The 16,253-nt window shown below is 38.2% G+C and overlaps 1 protein-coding gene across 1 annotated transcript in view; it reads right to left on the bottom strand.

The window, feature by feature from the left end:
- The window catches only part of LOC143354611 (uncharacterized), a 66,754-nt gene that overhangs the window by 6,197 nt on the left and 44,304 nt on the right, over positions 1-16,253 (bottom strand). The gene's annotated exons all lie outside the window — the stretch shown is intronic.

Raw genomic sequence — 16,253 nt, forward strand, 5'->3', positions numbered from 1 at the left:
TAAAAATTCCAATTGTGGACGCAGACGTTTAGTAACCGATGAACGATGAAGGGGAAACACGGTATCGGGTATGCGTGTTCGCGCTATGCCGGAAGTGGTTGAACCAGACTGACGAAATCTTCAATTTTACGGTACAGCGCGGCAAGGAAGTTCGAAGTGGTTGAACGAGGGCTAATGACGAATTTACTTACCGCTTCACGAGGCGGTCGGTTTCTACGATTTTTCCACTCGGGCCCGCTCTCGACCCGCCTAATACCGACTCGACCGTCTGACGGATATAATTACAGTTGATACCGAATTTACCTTTGCCACGCTAATGTAACGGCAAATATTTACGAGTCGACGGGTTTAGGGAGTCGGCCGCGGAAGAAGTAGCAGTCTGCTTCCGGCCGCTGCCACCTAAGCGTATTTGTCGGTGCCTATTTATATACCTTCTCGTTATGCGAGTGTTTTAATGAAAATACCACCGACGTTTCCATTGCAAATCCCTTCCTCACGATTTTCGCCCGAGCTCGCCTCTTTTCGTGCGTTCTTAATCTCCGTGCCTCCGTATTTTCATTTACACCGGCTGAAACTACTTTCCATTTATTATATCCAATCCGAATGCACTGTACCGCGATTGCAGAAGTAATTGTGGGAGTAATATGCCCGAGAACATCGAAGATGTACGCTTATTATTTTCTTTCTCTGATGTAGCGGAAAATGAAGTTTGCAGATTAAAAATATTGTTTCTACGAACGTGGTAAATGTGGCTGAGCGGATTGTTTTCGGAACGCTTTCGCCTCCAGGACTCTGTTAATGGATTTCCAACGACTATGCTAGATCTAAAAGGAATTTAACCCTTAGCACTCGAATGGCGACTGTAAGGCGCCACTAAAAATTGCTCTGTCATTATTCAAAATATTTTGTAGAGTATTAAATTTGTTTGTATTTAAATAAATTACTAAACATTTCAGTATTGAACGAGTAAATTCCATCATTTTTGTCTGTATAACACGAAAAAAGAATATATAGAAGGGAAATATTGTAGGTCGGAAGAAATGTTTCGTTTTGGAGTTAAAGTAGCTTCGAGTGCAAAGGGTTAAAAATCTTCTTTTCAAGCAAAATTGTTGTTGAAAAATTGACTACGAATTTTTGGACTGAGATTGAAATTTTGAGAAACAATTAAATAACTATGTATAGACAGGTATGTTCCATGTTTAAATAAATTCTGTTCGAAATTATACGTTTCGTTCAGCAAAATACCTGTTCCTGTAAAATTTTTACGAAAAGAATTGTTATTTTTTGAGAACTTTTTCCAAAAATATTATTGTTTGCATAGATATTTTAGAATCTGTACAGTAAAAGTTCCATGGAAACAAATTTTTTGGAAACGTTGACCAAAAAGTCCTTAGATTTATTTAACAATATCACGTAATATTATGTCTAGAAATTAAGGAAACAGTATGAATATCAAAACACAAGTATTACAATTTTATTCGACCATGCAGAAGCAAACTGACATCGTTGGATTGTTCGAAAGCTCAACAATGAAAAAATTACGCGTGGGCATGAATGACTCAAGGTGACCCTGTTAACGTTCCTCTTAAAATTGATCTTTCATAGATGACATTTATGCACCGTATTGACTCTGAAGAGGGTTTCGAAATTGATCAGTTGATGACACATATAAAAAATATAATAAGTCAAATTAACCCATTTGCATCATTAGCGTATATATATACGCTCAATTTTTCTGGTTACTATCACCGGAGCCGTATGCATACGCTCAACTTTGTTGGTCGCTATCATTATTCATAATAAAAAAAAGTTTGGTGATGAAGGCGTTCTTTCCATATTTCCTTATGATGCAAATGGGTTAATCAAAAAATTAAGGTAAGCGAGGGGTAATTAAATTGGAGTGAAACGAAAATCTGTTTGCCTCATTTGTTATCGGGGCCTTAATTACGTTATTTTTGTACGCTCGTTTCACGGCTCAGCCGCGCGCGAGTACTCGATTTTTCTTGTCATAAAGACTTGTAAAAAGCTTACACAGTAATTCTTTTCCAATCAACAAAGCCTGTTAACAAGGGGATATTACGTTCGCTGAATAAGGAATTTAAATATCACGGGCGAAACAAAGTAACGAGCTCGTTCCTTTATTAAAAATATCTTTCGTAGTCCCTTTCACGCTCGTTGACTCCGTAAATGAATTTCTGCGTCAAGAATACCAATTACGTAGCGGACTAACGTTCCCGGACCGTTCCCGCTGGAAACATTCCAATTCTACGAGAGGTCTGCCAAGTGCGTTAAAATCTATCGATCTGAAAATTGCAGCTAGAGCCCATATAATCTCCGCGGCGCTGTCAGAACCGTATAAAACAACGTTGCGGCGGTATTGTCTTTTACGTAAAAGTCCTTTCCACGATATAATGGAGCCAAGAGCTCCTGTTCCCCGTCATCCGTTCGTGGAACATTCCGAGAACTGATTGCGACGTTTCAATGGGCCTATTAAAACAACTGTTTATACGGAGAAGGTGCATAAGTTATTACGATTGCACCGCGGATAGACAATACCCAGTTTCATTGTCCTGGAGGTATTAGTTAACTCAGCTGTGCAATTTCGATCGAAACCATTTTAAGAAATTTTGTTTTCAGAACCCAAAAACATAGAAATAATATTATAAATTATTCCACACCCTCGGTTTTATGGAAATCGATGTGTGCTACCGCAAAATAAATTTCAAGGTCAAAAGGTCAACAATTTTCTTTCGATGGAATCGTATTCTACTCGTCACGAGGATAAAAAGTTCAGAAGAAACCACGGGTCAAAACTCAATCGTTTTCTCGAAAAAGTATGGTGAAACATTACTTTCGGGTGAGTCAAACAGTATTACGAATTAGGCGGCCATTATCTCGAAGTATAATTCGCGGCGAAGCGAAGCTAAACTATCGCGTGTGCCGGCGTGAATTCTGTTAAACAGCGAAAATTTTGCGGAGAACGACGATTGCGGGCGGAGAAGTGCCCCGCCGTCCTGCGAGCCGGAATTTAACAAACCGGCGATTATTATACCGACACGGCGGGCTTAGTGTAAACAGAGCGTCAGCGTATGCGACCCGCGCGGATTTTCAGCCACCCCTGCACGGTGAATTATGTTAGCACCGTGTGCGGTGTCGCGTATGTCCGGGAAAACGTCGGGGACAAATATAATAAACGGCCGAGCCTTATTGACAACAATGGTGGACGGCGGGGGATGGACGAGGGGGTGATAACTGCGAGTGAATCGAAACGAACGATAACGCCGATTTTAGTTAGGTTGCCGCGCTAAAGATTGTCCTATCGTCGGCCATCTAGAATACGCGAAACTCGGTGAGTTTGAATGGCGCTTCAGTCTTCGGAAAGGAGCGTTACGAGTGTTTATGGGAGTCGGTCCAACCTGGCAGTGTCGCCGCCGTGTCTAGACCCGTTTTATAGGCCGCGTTAGTTCTTAACCCTCCACTGATAGCGTCGAGACAAATGGTATCGCCTGTACTCTTTCGAGACATTATGCTTGAGCGGTTATAATGGTGTTTCATTTGAAGCTCCAGCGATCTACGTTTTCACCTGGTACGCGAGGAAAACGAGGAAACTCGTCCTTTCGTCTCGGTAATATTTTCATACCATAATTCTTTGTTCCTTTGATATGCGTTACTGCTCCGCGATATTTGAATACGTAGTATTGTATGCAGATTGTTTCGAACCTTGTTCCGTACAATATTGCCGCTAATTCAAGACAATTAACGTCCACAGTTTATGCTTTACAGTAAAAATGTAATACACTTAAGAAGCATAAATACTGTGGCGGCTATCTCCTACGTTCGCCAGCAGATGGCTAGTTACATGACACTTTACCACTACTACCTGATCCGTCACCGATTCCTATATAGGGTAGACCTACGCCAGAATATACTAGAGTATACCATAATATACTAGAATATACCAAAACATAGTAGAATGTACTAGAATATAATAGAATATACCAGAATATAATAGAAGATACCAGAATATAATATAATACACTCGAATATATCAAAATATAGCCGAGTCTAATAGAACATACCAGAAGGTACTAGAATATACCAAAATACAGTAGAATATACAAGAATGTACCAGAATATACAATAATAGACAAGATTATACCGGAATATACAATAATATACTAGAATATTCCAAAATATAGTAGAATGTACTAGAATATACCAAAATATAGTAGAATGTACTAGAATATACCAAAATATAGTAGAATGTACAAGAATGTATCAGAATGTACCAGAATATACTCGAATATACGGGAATATACTACAATATGATAGGATATATTAGAATATACTAGAATATACTAGAATATACTAGATTATACCAAAATATAATGGAATATATCAGAACATATCAGAATATATTAGAATGTACTAGAATACAGGAAAATATACTAGAATATACCTTAATATACTAAAGTATACCAGAATATATTAGAATGTACTAGAGTATACTAAAATATACTAGAATATATCAGAATATATTAGAATATACTAGAATATACTTGAATATACTTTAACATTCTAGAATATACTATAATATATTAGAATATTCTAGAGCATGCATTATGCATTGTCTCTAATTATTTTTCATACAATCAATCCAAGATGCCTAAAATTGTATTACGTTCTATTAAACTTTATATTTTCTTATATTATTATTAACTTATTATTTCTTATATTATTATTATTCACCTTTGCATATATTATAATTCTCACAGAAGTATGAAAATACAAAATCAAATATAGAACATGAATGTGCAATTATAAACTGCAGATGATTAAACTGGCTCTGCATTGGATTCATTAACTTTTCATGATGCCAATGTAGCTAGTAATATGCGAGAAGTAACTTAATGAACTTGTTAATTAAAATAAAACCTTCAGATCGTGGAGTTCAATAGATTCATTTAGATTTTCATCCAGTGGTTTCCGTATTTAATTCTATGTTTGAAACATCGCTTAATTAACGGGATACCCACCCTTCTCGATTAATAGTCTTCTCTATACAGTGTTGATGGAATAAATATAACATGTCCCAACTAACTTGAGCACCTGATACGTATTCTCTCTCCATTATTTACGGTTGCTCTGACAATATAACAAATTTTTGACTTTGAAAGAAATGTCGTAAAAATATTGACGATCCATTTTTTTTAACAGATCTCCATCTATCCACAGGCGTAGAATCACGCTAAAAGGGTCACGACATATAATTTTGAAACGCCCTGTACCACTCAGAAAGTATACAAAATTAAAACGATATATCTTTCGATAGCTGATATTAAATACGAAAATTGACCGGAAATCGCTAATCCGATTTTTTCCTTTAGCTACCCTCCTCTCCCCTCCCTCCTACTCAGAGGGTTAAAACTTCACACAAAACGTTTCTTTCTGATAAGCTATCGAGTAGCATATCGGCGATTTAATCCGGTTCAACTGCATGTTCGACCCCTCTTATCCGGATTTACCCTTTCAGACGGTTGAATACGAATAAACGAAACCCCGCTCATCGCATCGTCGGCGAGTAAAGTCGTCCAGAAAATTGACGACATCAAGGGAGATGGCACGTTTCGTCGTATCGGCCTCCGCTAGATACGCCGCGCCGCTGCCGTCGAATTTCCAGTCTTTCCGCGTTGACCCAACGAACTTTCCGATTCAATTTTCGGTTGGGTCGCACAAAGGCTTGTTTATGAGGCGTTTCGCCGGTGGTAGGGGTCGTTACTATCCGCTAAGGGGTTCGCGAGGGCGCTATCGGCGATAGCAGATATCAAAGTAATTGGAAAAGTTTAAATAGAGTTACCTTGTTATTTATGGATCGCCACTGGTGCGGTTAGACTGAATGTCTTTTGTCAAAGCGGTTTCGAACGGGATTCGATCACTATTTTTTCAGTCACCAACCAGCTATTGCAATTTTGGCTGCGCGGAATAACGCACGTACTGTCCGTGCCTCACAAAAAGTCTTGTGAGACGGCAGAAGGGGGCAAAGGGCTCTCGCTAGCTCCGCCCATCCCCACCGTTGACGCTCCAGTAGTCCAATGATTAGGCTTCGACGTCACGCGCGTAGTGTTCCTTCTCGAAAATTCTTTCTCGAGAATTTCTAGAGAAATTTAATAATTGATTATTTCTCATTTCTCGAGAAATTTAAATCTAGGAAAATTCTTATGAATCTCATTTATTTTATAACATATTTTCGGAAATGAATTTTCAGTTAACTCAAATTGCATATTACTAATCAATCGCGTACGTATAAGCATATCTACAGGCAGCATATCAATACCTACGTATGCATGTTTGCAATGTGAAAATTTATAATAATTGTTGCGAATGCATGTCGATGTGAAATAATGCACACCCAAAAGGACACCCAATCTTCAGCAACTTTTGGATGTTCTGTATACGATAAAGCCAACATCCACACAAAATGGAAGAAATTTTTCTACGGCTACAGATTTTGTTACAAAAAAAAGAAGTAGATTGTCTGATTCTACATTAGACGCATTATGCTTCTTAAGAAGTCATTGCAAAACAAAAGTGTAATGTTTCACTTTATAAAAGTTCGGTTTTAAATAAATAAAATCGTTTATGTTTAGCGTCTATTTTTTCCTTGTTTTTAAAGTTATGTACATATTGAACAGGTATAAACAGTGAGTTAAAGTTTTTGCCCTTTCGGTAAATATTATTAACGATATTCCAAATATTATAAGTTTCCCAATATTTTTTTATTGTATTAAAAATTCTCGAGAATTCTCGAGAAATATAGTCTTATTTCTCATTTCTCGAGAAATGAAAAATGTTGAGAGATCAGGAACACTACACGCGCGGTATAGTATGTGTTATCGCTTTAGCCAATAGAGCAGCTAGGGGCGTATCCCTTCCACTCTGACCAATCAGACCGGCATTCCTTTCACGCGACTTCTTCTGCGGCACGTACAGTACGTCCAAATCGGGTAACGAATTAATCCCCTTAAGTGGATCGTTCCTGTAATAGGATACCACCAATTTTGCAAGCTATCTATTAATTTTTGTCCGAACAATCAAATTTCACGTTAGTCTAATTTTCCTGTAAAATATTGTACGTTATTAGTAGACCGCAGATTTTATGCATTTAATACAAAAATGACTGATTGAAACGCAGAACAGAAGCAGCATTTGAAGAGTTCAAGATCTCTGGTATATCATTTATAACTATCATAGATAACAAAATAAAAATTGTCTGCATTCGTTACAGCATACTGGAGCTATATTTAATTATTTTCTTACGTCATTTTGACGGGTTCTAGTATCTTTAATTTACCAATACTGATTGTGAGATTATCCATGAGGTAATATTAAAGAAATTTATTTTCTTTTTTGGTATACAGTATAAAAAAAATGGCTAAAAAATGTAGATAGATACACTCTTGCTTCTTTTGTAAAGTAATGTAAAATAGTCACATTTCGTAGTGTTAATAATATGTATACAATTATTTAGATAAGGAATGCTGATCCATAAAAAATTAGATTCGTTTGTTCAAAAGTATCTACAGCCACGATTATCTTGTCTTTTATAAATATACATAGAAATCTAGCTTTATGATATTCGCCGATGAAATATGACCAGCTATCGCCCGACTTTTTTTTAACGTTGAAAACTAATTTGAAAATGATCGCCGACATACGAATTCAATGATGAAACAGAATTCAGAACAATCAGGTTACCTTGAATCCAATCAATCAAATTTCCGTTTCCATTAATTAATAAACCGGAAAACATGGAAAACACATTACGACCAACTGTTTTTCAATGAATTTTATTCATATTTTCGCATAGAAATCCAGAAACTCTAGCTGCGAGTAAAATTGAATTTCCTTCAAAAAAGGTTTCGGTAAATTAAAAGTGGAGTGAAATTCAACGTAATTGTTTTAAGCTTTGCATTTGGACGTTTTTTGTAAACTGAAAACGCTTAAAAATCTGTATGATTTAATGCGCTAAAAATATACGAAACTTGGAGAAGAAAAACTTTTCGCTCGACGCTATCGTTTCACGTGCATCAATTCCACGGCTCTGCAAAGTACGCTAAACAGCCAGCGGAGAACAATGTCGTGGCGTAAATATTAATTGCGCGTAAAATTGTACAGATAAGCGACTGATCAGATTTTCCCGGGCAGAGAAATAAATCGTTCGAGCTGGACGATTTAACGTAGCGTGTAAGTGACGATGAAGTTTGAAACGGGGATTTTTATGTAAGCGAAGTTTACCTGGAGCGGACGTAATAGCCGATGGAAGTAGAAAAGTTATTGAATTGTTCATCGTGGCTCGGCAGATTATTGATTACCAACAGCCACCCAGACCAGGCAATGTTTAAACATTTTTCGGGCTTGCATTATTTCTACAACATTTTATACTGAATTTTTTCAAATTATTCAATATAGAATGATCACAGGCTGAACAAGGAGTACAGAATATCTACAAAAGTATTATTATATTTAAGATCGACTTAATTCTTCAAATTAATAAATTCATAAAACTTTGTCATGATTAATTCATGAAATCTCTGAAAGCAAATATCTTACTAAAAACATACTGTTCTCATAATAGAAAGTCGTACTGAATAAATATCGTGCGAAGAATACGATATATTCAAATTCTTCGTCCATCATTAACAATTAATGACTTAACTTCAACTTGGCAACCCATAAAATTTTAACTTTTTACTGTACAATCTTGTACATCTTGACGAGAAAATTCCGAAAGTTTTAAACATGCATAACTTTTGAACCAGTGAATTCCTCGCCTTAAAACTTCGATTTTTGGCATTTTCTCGCCAAGATGTACCGTATTATGTAGTAAAAAGTAAAAAATGTCTGGGTTGCCAAGGTGAAGTTTATCCCAATTAATTTTGATCGTAGCCTATTCAGCTAATCCGAATTTTATTAGGACTTGTGGATTCCGTGATTGGTGAAGGAATAATTATATTGTACAATCATTGAAATATAAAAGCAATATATGCTGGGTGATTAAATTATTCGGATCACTAGCACAAGTTGATGATTTTAGATTCTTTTCTTGAGAACAAGATCTGATCTAGTGTTGGGAACTTATTGTTGCCAGTTAGTTCTCGGAAAATCGCGAGAGGAGAAAATTTTCTGCGCGGTAATAATCCGAATTCGTGGTGGGAAACGCTTGATCCGCACGTAATTTTTTCCTCGCGGCTGAATGTAACCGTGGACTTTAGATTCGTTTAAGGTCACACGTTCTACGGTTTTATTTTCGGTTCGAGGCGTGCGAATACGTATGCGTCGTCGTATTCCAGTCTACCTTCTTTACCGTCGCCGGGGCGTCATAAACTGCGGTATTTCGATTCGAATGCGCGACAAGCAAAAACGTGAATTCCGGCGGCTGTCGGGTTAAACGGGTGACAAGAGTGTTTCTGAGCCAACGGGATGAAGAAATGTATCGTGTTACGCGTTTAAAATTGTAAAGAAAGGCGGTCCTGTGTGCGCGTCAGCTCTTTTAACATTCCACGTATCCACATACACGGGAAGCGTGTGAACGACTTTCGCGGGACAAATGGCCGGCCATTTTTACGCCTACTTTTCTTTTATTATTGAGCATCTGGGACATCATGCGAGATTCGTTGCGCATACACGTAAACGTGTTTACAATATACGTGAAAGTTGTAATATGCAATTTCTCAGAACATAGTACAGGGTGTCTCGAAAAGTATGGAGAACTCTGAAAGGGGTGATTCTGAGCACGGTTAATATTCACCTTGGCAACCCAGAAATCTTTGACTTTTTTGTATATAATCCCGTACATCTTAACGAGGAAATTCCAAAAATCAAAGTGTTAAGGCAAGGAATTCTCTGGTTCAAAAGTTATATTAGGGGGACCCACAAGTAATCAATTATTTTGGAATCTAAAACAAACTTTGTAGTAAATTCAATTTTTTATTTCTTAATTTATTATATAATCTGCAACATTATTAAGAACAGTTTGCCATCTTTCCTGCAAATTTTCAATCCCCCTCTTATAGAAATCCAGGTTTCGTGAAGCAAAATATGACTCAAGGTGTCACCTTACATCTTCTACAGCAGTGAATGTTCTATTTCTTAAATAATGCTCCAGAGATCTGAAAAGATGATAGAGGGAGCAATATCCGGTGAGTACGGGAGGTTGCGGTAAAACTTCCTTTTTCCTGAGTGAATTTCGCTGTATGGGGCAGGGCATTGTCAATTTGCAGTATTACACCTTTTCGGTGGACTAAAGATGCCCTCTTCTTCAATAGTACTGAATACAGCCGTTGTAATTGTTGACAATACAACTCAGCAGTAACTGTTTCTCCAGGTTTCAACAACTCAAAGTGAATTATGCCACGACAGTCCCACCAAATGCGCAGTAACACCTTTCTAAGTGATAAGCTAGGTTTAGGGATTGATATTGCGGTTTGATTTGCAGAAAGCCATTGCTTGGAACGCTTTATGTTATCATAAAGAATCCATTTTTCATCTCCGGTAACAATTCTGCTAAGAAATGGATCTCTACGAAATCTTGGATAGCAATTGATCGACGAATATTCATGTTGGTCTCAGATACGGTACCCATATTCTTTGCCTATATGCCTTTCCCATTTCGTGTAGGTGCCTTTCTATAGTTGACCATGTGGACCCAAGGCTTCTCGACAATTTTTGTATACTTAATTTTAGATCAGTTTCTACTAGAGATTTTAGGGTGTCATTATCAAATTCAACTGGTCGTCCACTTCAAGGCCTGCCAGAGAGATCATCAGCAAACCTTCTGAACCAGAGTTGACACTTGTTGACTTTCAATACATCTCCATAAACATCGCTCTTTGTTGTTACCGTTGCATTAAATCCCGCATGAAAATGAAAAAGTATGCAATGACGAATATGGTTGTTAGAAAAATTTATACTTTTTGTAATATTTTGAACACAAGCTGCTTTACCGAAAACTGTAAAAGAATACGTGTTTCCTCTTCAACGATCGGTACAGAACTAAAGGCAAAACAAATTCTTTGCAAATAATTGATTACTTACCCCTAATACGTGCTTAAAGTTGAACGATTGCTGATTGTAACATTTTTTGTAATAAAGAGCAAATCAAAGATGAACCGAAAATCGTATCAGGCCTTTCGCAATGACCCGATACTCGCACCTCGTATCATGTAACAGTCCTTCCCCCTTCCTTAAATGACGTCGCGGCACCCCGAAACTTAGCTCAGCGTGGAGCAGTTCAAAGGGAGCATCGTCGAGTGTAGCACTGTGGTCGCGTGTTCCATCCCCGATAGGACTTCGTTAGACTGGGTTGAACGATCGTCGAAACCGATCGAGTAGTAGTAACACGACAATTGTTGAAATTCGGGTCACGGTTAGTTTGGAAAATCGTATCGTTGTCGTGGCCGGCGAACGCGTTCCGGGCGTCCCGGTAATTAGGGCTCCGTAGCTGGCACCGTGCACGTCCATTTGGCAGATGAACCTAACTCACCGTACAAGGATCCATTAACACGTATATTCGCGCCAAGGAACGTACAGTCACGGTAATATATACAGAGGACGCCGGTGTAACACTACGACGCGGCGTGGGGGCGGTGGCGCGGGTGCAGCTGCAGGTGCAAGTGCAGGTGCGTGCACGTACGTACTGGTGTACCTCCTAGTCCTGTGTGGAAGCCAGCCGTGGCTTGCCAGCTCGAATGCACACAGGCGAAACGAACCCACCGAACACGCGTATTCTACGAACATTGCGGGCAACAATTAGGAGAGCCCTTTGCTATTGCATGGAATGCATGCCGGCGTCCGTTCGGGGAGTGCATGTGTTGCCTATAGAATTGTGACGGGTACATATCTGCGGGGCCCCGTCGACTACGTTGTCCCGGCACCTGTTACAACGCTATGCCACGTATGTCGCGACCTCCTCGCCCCTCGTAAATCGTATTGTTTACGCAGACGGTTATTAGCCGGCCCCCGGATTTCCCACCGCGTTCTTCTCTAGGCCGATCCCATCGACGCTGCTGAACGAGAATTATGCTCCTCAACAATACCCTGCAAGGTAGGCGTTATACAGTCGCTCGAAAAACTCTATCTCCTAAGGGGCTACATACAATACGCCAAATAACCATAGCTCCACGTGTCATTTCTTCGTAATTTTAATTCAGTTCTAAAGAACAAATACGATCTAATTATCACAGTTATATGAAGTTCACTACAAACGTATCTGAACAATTTCAAAATAAAATATTTTTATGTGAAATATGTGTATTTCTGATAAAGGGATGTGCGAAATTTCGCATATAAATGACATTGAAATCGGGAGACTTGTTTCAATGTCATTTTTGTTGATGTTTCAAAGTTACTGCCAATGAAAAGACAAATCCAGCCATCTATAATGTATTGTTCTTCAAATGACCTTGAGATAAGTTATTCATGGAAAAGTATAACTGAACGTATGAAGGCGATGCTCATGCTTCTCGTATTGAAACTGTGATTTGTTTGTCAAAGGATTTTTGTTTAAAAATTTAATGAAACGATTTTTTAAATAATTTTTGTTCTAAAAAGCATCTGGACAGATTGTCGAATGCATATGTCATTTCATTTAAGCAGAAATATGATTTATTCCAAGTAACACATTATTACAAAAGTAGACACAAATACTGTATGACAGCGTCATTTAAAATAGTTTTTATCTTTGTAGAATTAAAATTCCATCCGTTTTGGATGTCCACAGTTGGATATATAAAATAATATACCACAGTTGGATGGACTGAAGTTATTTAAACGGTACTGTACTGAAGTAGAGGTCTAAGTAGAATAGTCACGCAATAATCAGACATCGACTACGCGTGCTACTTGATTTCATGCGTACACAATAAGGATTCTAGTAAAAATGTTTGCTGAGCAACAATGAACTGAAAGTCTACTTTCCATTTATTATAAATGTCACATTTGCAACGACACATATGTACACTCAGTAAAATAAGTCTCCGTACACCTAACTCATACTATTTAAATGGTTAATAATTTTATTTTACGTGGTAGTAAATGAGTAATTCTTCTGCAATTATTTTTTTAATTGTCTTTTTTATTCACGTGGCAAATGCTATTGTCATACGATTATTATTTAACAAGAAAATTAAACATATATGCAAACATAACCAATTCAGAACAAAAAAAGTCTCCGTACAGGAACATAAAAAGACAGAAATATAGAATAATAGAATTTTTTCTTTTTTTTTTCGCAACATTAATAAGTAGTTGGACCGCCTTTAGCTTTATGTATGGCAAACATTCGTTTTTGCATACTATTAATTAATTTTTCTGTCACATCACTCGTAATACTATTCCATTCTAGTAATATCGCATTTTTCAGTTCTGTTTTGTTTTTAATATTATGTTTTTGTAAACGCCTTTTTATTTCGTCCCATAGGTGTTCTATTGGATTAATATCCGGCGATTGAGGTGGTGTGTGCAACTGTCTTGGCGTATTATACAGAAGCCATTCCTTAACTCGTCGTGCGGTATGCTTTGGATCATTATCCTGCTGAAAGATAAATCTCCGATCCAGTCCCAATTTTCTTGCACTATAGTCCAAATTATCCTTTAAAATATTCAAATACACATCTTGGTCCATAATACCGTCGATGAATACCAAGTTTCCTGTACCTGCAGCATTCATACAACCCCATACCATTATGCTCCCTCCGCCGTGTTTTACGGTTGCACGCAGATTTTTGCATTCCATTTCTGTATTTTTCATCCTCCAAATTTTTACACGTCCATCAGACCCAAACAGGTTAAATTTGCATTCATCACTAAATATTACTGAATTCCAAAACTCCCTTGGCCTATACATGTGGGCTTTAGCAAAATCCATACGCTTCTGCTTATTTATTTTGCTGATAAAGGGCTTTCTTCTTGCTGTACGACCATTATATCCCGACTTTTTTAACACATTGCGTATAGTTTGAGGAACAACCTTAACACCATAATCATTGTGAATCATATTCGCAAGTTTGCGAGCACTTGTTTTCGGTTCACTGCGTATAACTTTCAAAATTGCACGCTCATGATGGTGTTCTAATTTTGTTGGACGACCGGTACGTTTGCGATTTTCAAGAGAATTTGTTTGCTGATATTTATTAATAATGTATTGCACCGTAGAACGAGATTTATTCACTATTCCTGCAATTACTCTTAAGGATTTTCCATCTTTTCGTAGTTTTATAATTAGTTCGCGAATTGGAACCGGTATCTCCATTTTTGTACGTTATTATGAATTTGATCCGTACTTTCTGCTTGATCATAGGAAACTGAAGGAAGGTATGACCTCCACGAATCATATGACTCGAGTTTCTCAATATGTTTATTGACAACACGAACTTTTATGATAGTGTACGGAAACTTATTTGACGCTATATCCGTTCACTTTGTATTCAACATTTGAGTATAGCAAAACTAATTATAGGATTTACATAAGTGCATGTATATGAGTTAATGGAAGAACGCACTTTTAAATAATACATTAAAAATTTTGATATCAAGTATACTTTTTTAGTTATACATAGTTGAAGTTCAAATATGGTACTGTACGGAGACTTTTTTGACTGAGTGTATTATGTCCTACGCATACCCCTATACGTATACACTAGAAATATTTAATTTTAAAAACAGTGGATAAAAAGTGTTTGTTGTATGAAAGTTAAGTACAACTCATTTGATACTGATTTTATTCAAAATTTAAGGAAATTTTCTGGCTCCTAGAAAATAGTTAGTTAATAATTACGCATGGGTCGTGAATTCTTGATCTGACAGGTTCGCACTCCGGTAAGGGCTTCCCTATCTTTTAGTTACAAAAGGTTAACGGAACGTTTGTAATGGAATGATTTTCTTAAAACATGAAAAACAGAATTATCGACCTGCACAATTACCTACACTCGTTATGTTTCGAAATGTTATTTTATGAAGATTTTGTTTCCAATGCTAAAAAACAAACATGCAAAGAAATATATTCTTTGACTTTAAAAAAGTACTGAAATCTCCGAGGACAATGACTTTAGTATTCGATAGGAATCGTCTGACGCGTCTGATCATGGCCAACTAATTCTACTTTCTGCATGCATTGTAGCACGCGAACCCGACGGATCTTTGAACTCGATTTTCTCGAAAACAGAATCTCAAACAAAAAAATGTTATTCCGTATTTTCGACTTATTATCTCATCTAGAATTACCCCCTCCACGTTTGTACCGTCAATACTGCGACACGCTGTATAGTGTCGTATAGTGTTGACACAGAATCCAGTATCCAATATGTTTTTCCAAACAACTTGGGAGCCAAGGCCACGGCGGTAATGTATAGAGAAAAGATGTTCATAATGTTGACCTTGACAACGTACGTCAGGGTCATCCGATGAGACCCGGTAAGAAGGTCCCCATTGTGAATAATTACCTTCTCCGCGTTTCAGGAGGTGTGTAAAACGGTGAAGAGGGTATGAAAAGAAAATGGAGGTAGACAGGAAGGAGGAAGGCGAAGCGATAGAGAGGGAAGGTGCGTTTTACGTTCAGCATTGGATGCGTCGTAAAAAGAAGAAAACGACAGTGGAGGAAGAAGAATGTCCGTCGGACGTAAGAAAAAGAGCGGAGGGACGGGATAGATGTGGAACGGGTGGCAGAGCATGAGTCGTGAGACAGCGAAATCCAATTCTTTCGTCGGTCAGTGTTGTCTGCCGCACCTGGAGACACGACGGCCGATGTGGACATTTTAACGAGAACGGAATTGGAAGGAATTCCCGGTTAACACACGGCCCGGGAATGCCGTGTTTATTCTCCGCATTGGGATCGCCATGTCGAAGAGCAACGGCGGGCAGGAATCGTCAATCGAGCCTGCAGAGGGCACGTCGCAAGTGTTGGACGAGCTTAACTCGGCTTGACTTCTGCCTGGAATCAATCGATCCGTTCGAAATTTCGTTCGCATCAACGAAGATTGAGGCGATAAACCGGTGACGTTAATGTGTCCAAACGTTTCGGCACCACGTTCGGGCCACGATTGATTTTATTTTTCAAGCGTCGCGTCGGACTGCGCGCCGCCGCGCTCCACCTGCCATTGTTTCCTATCCGACCCGTGCTCGTTAGTATCTCTGCGAGCTAAACTACGTAGCCGTTAGCAGCGACATAATTAACTTTGATATCTCTCAGCCGGTTGTGT

The sequence above is a fragment of the Halictus rubicundus genome, chromosome 5, assembly GCF_050948215.1.
Source record: "Halictus rubicundus isolate RS-2024b chromosome 5, iyHalRubi1_principal, whole genome shotgun sequence".
NCBI classification, from domain to species: Eukaryota; Metazoa; Arthropoda; class Insecta; order Hymenoptera; family Halictidae; genus Halictus; species Halictus rubicundus.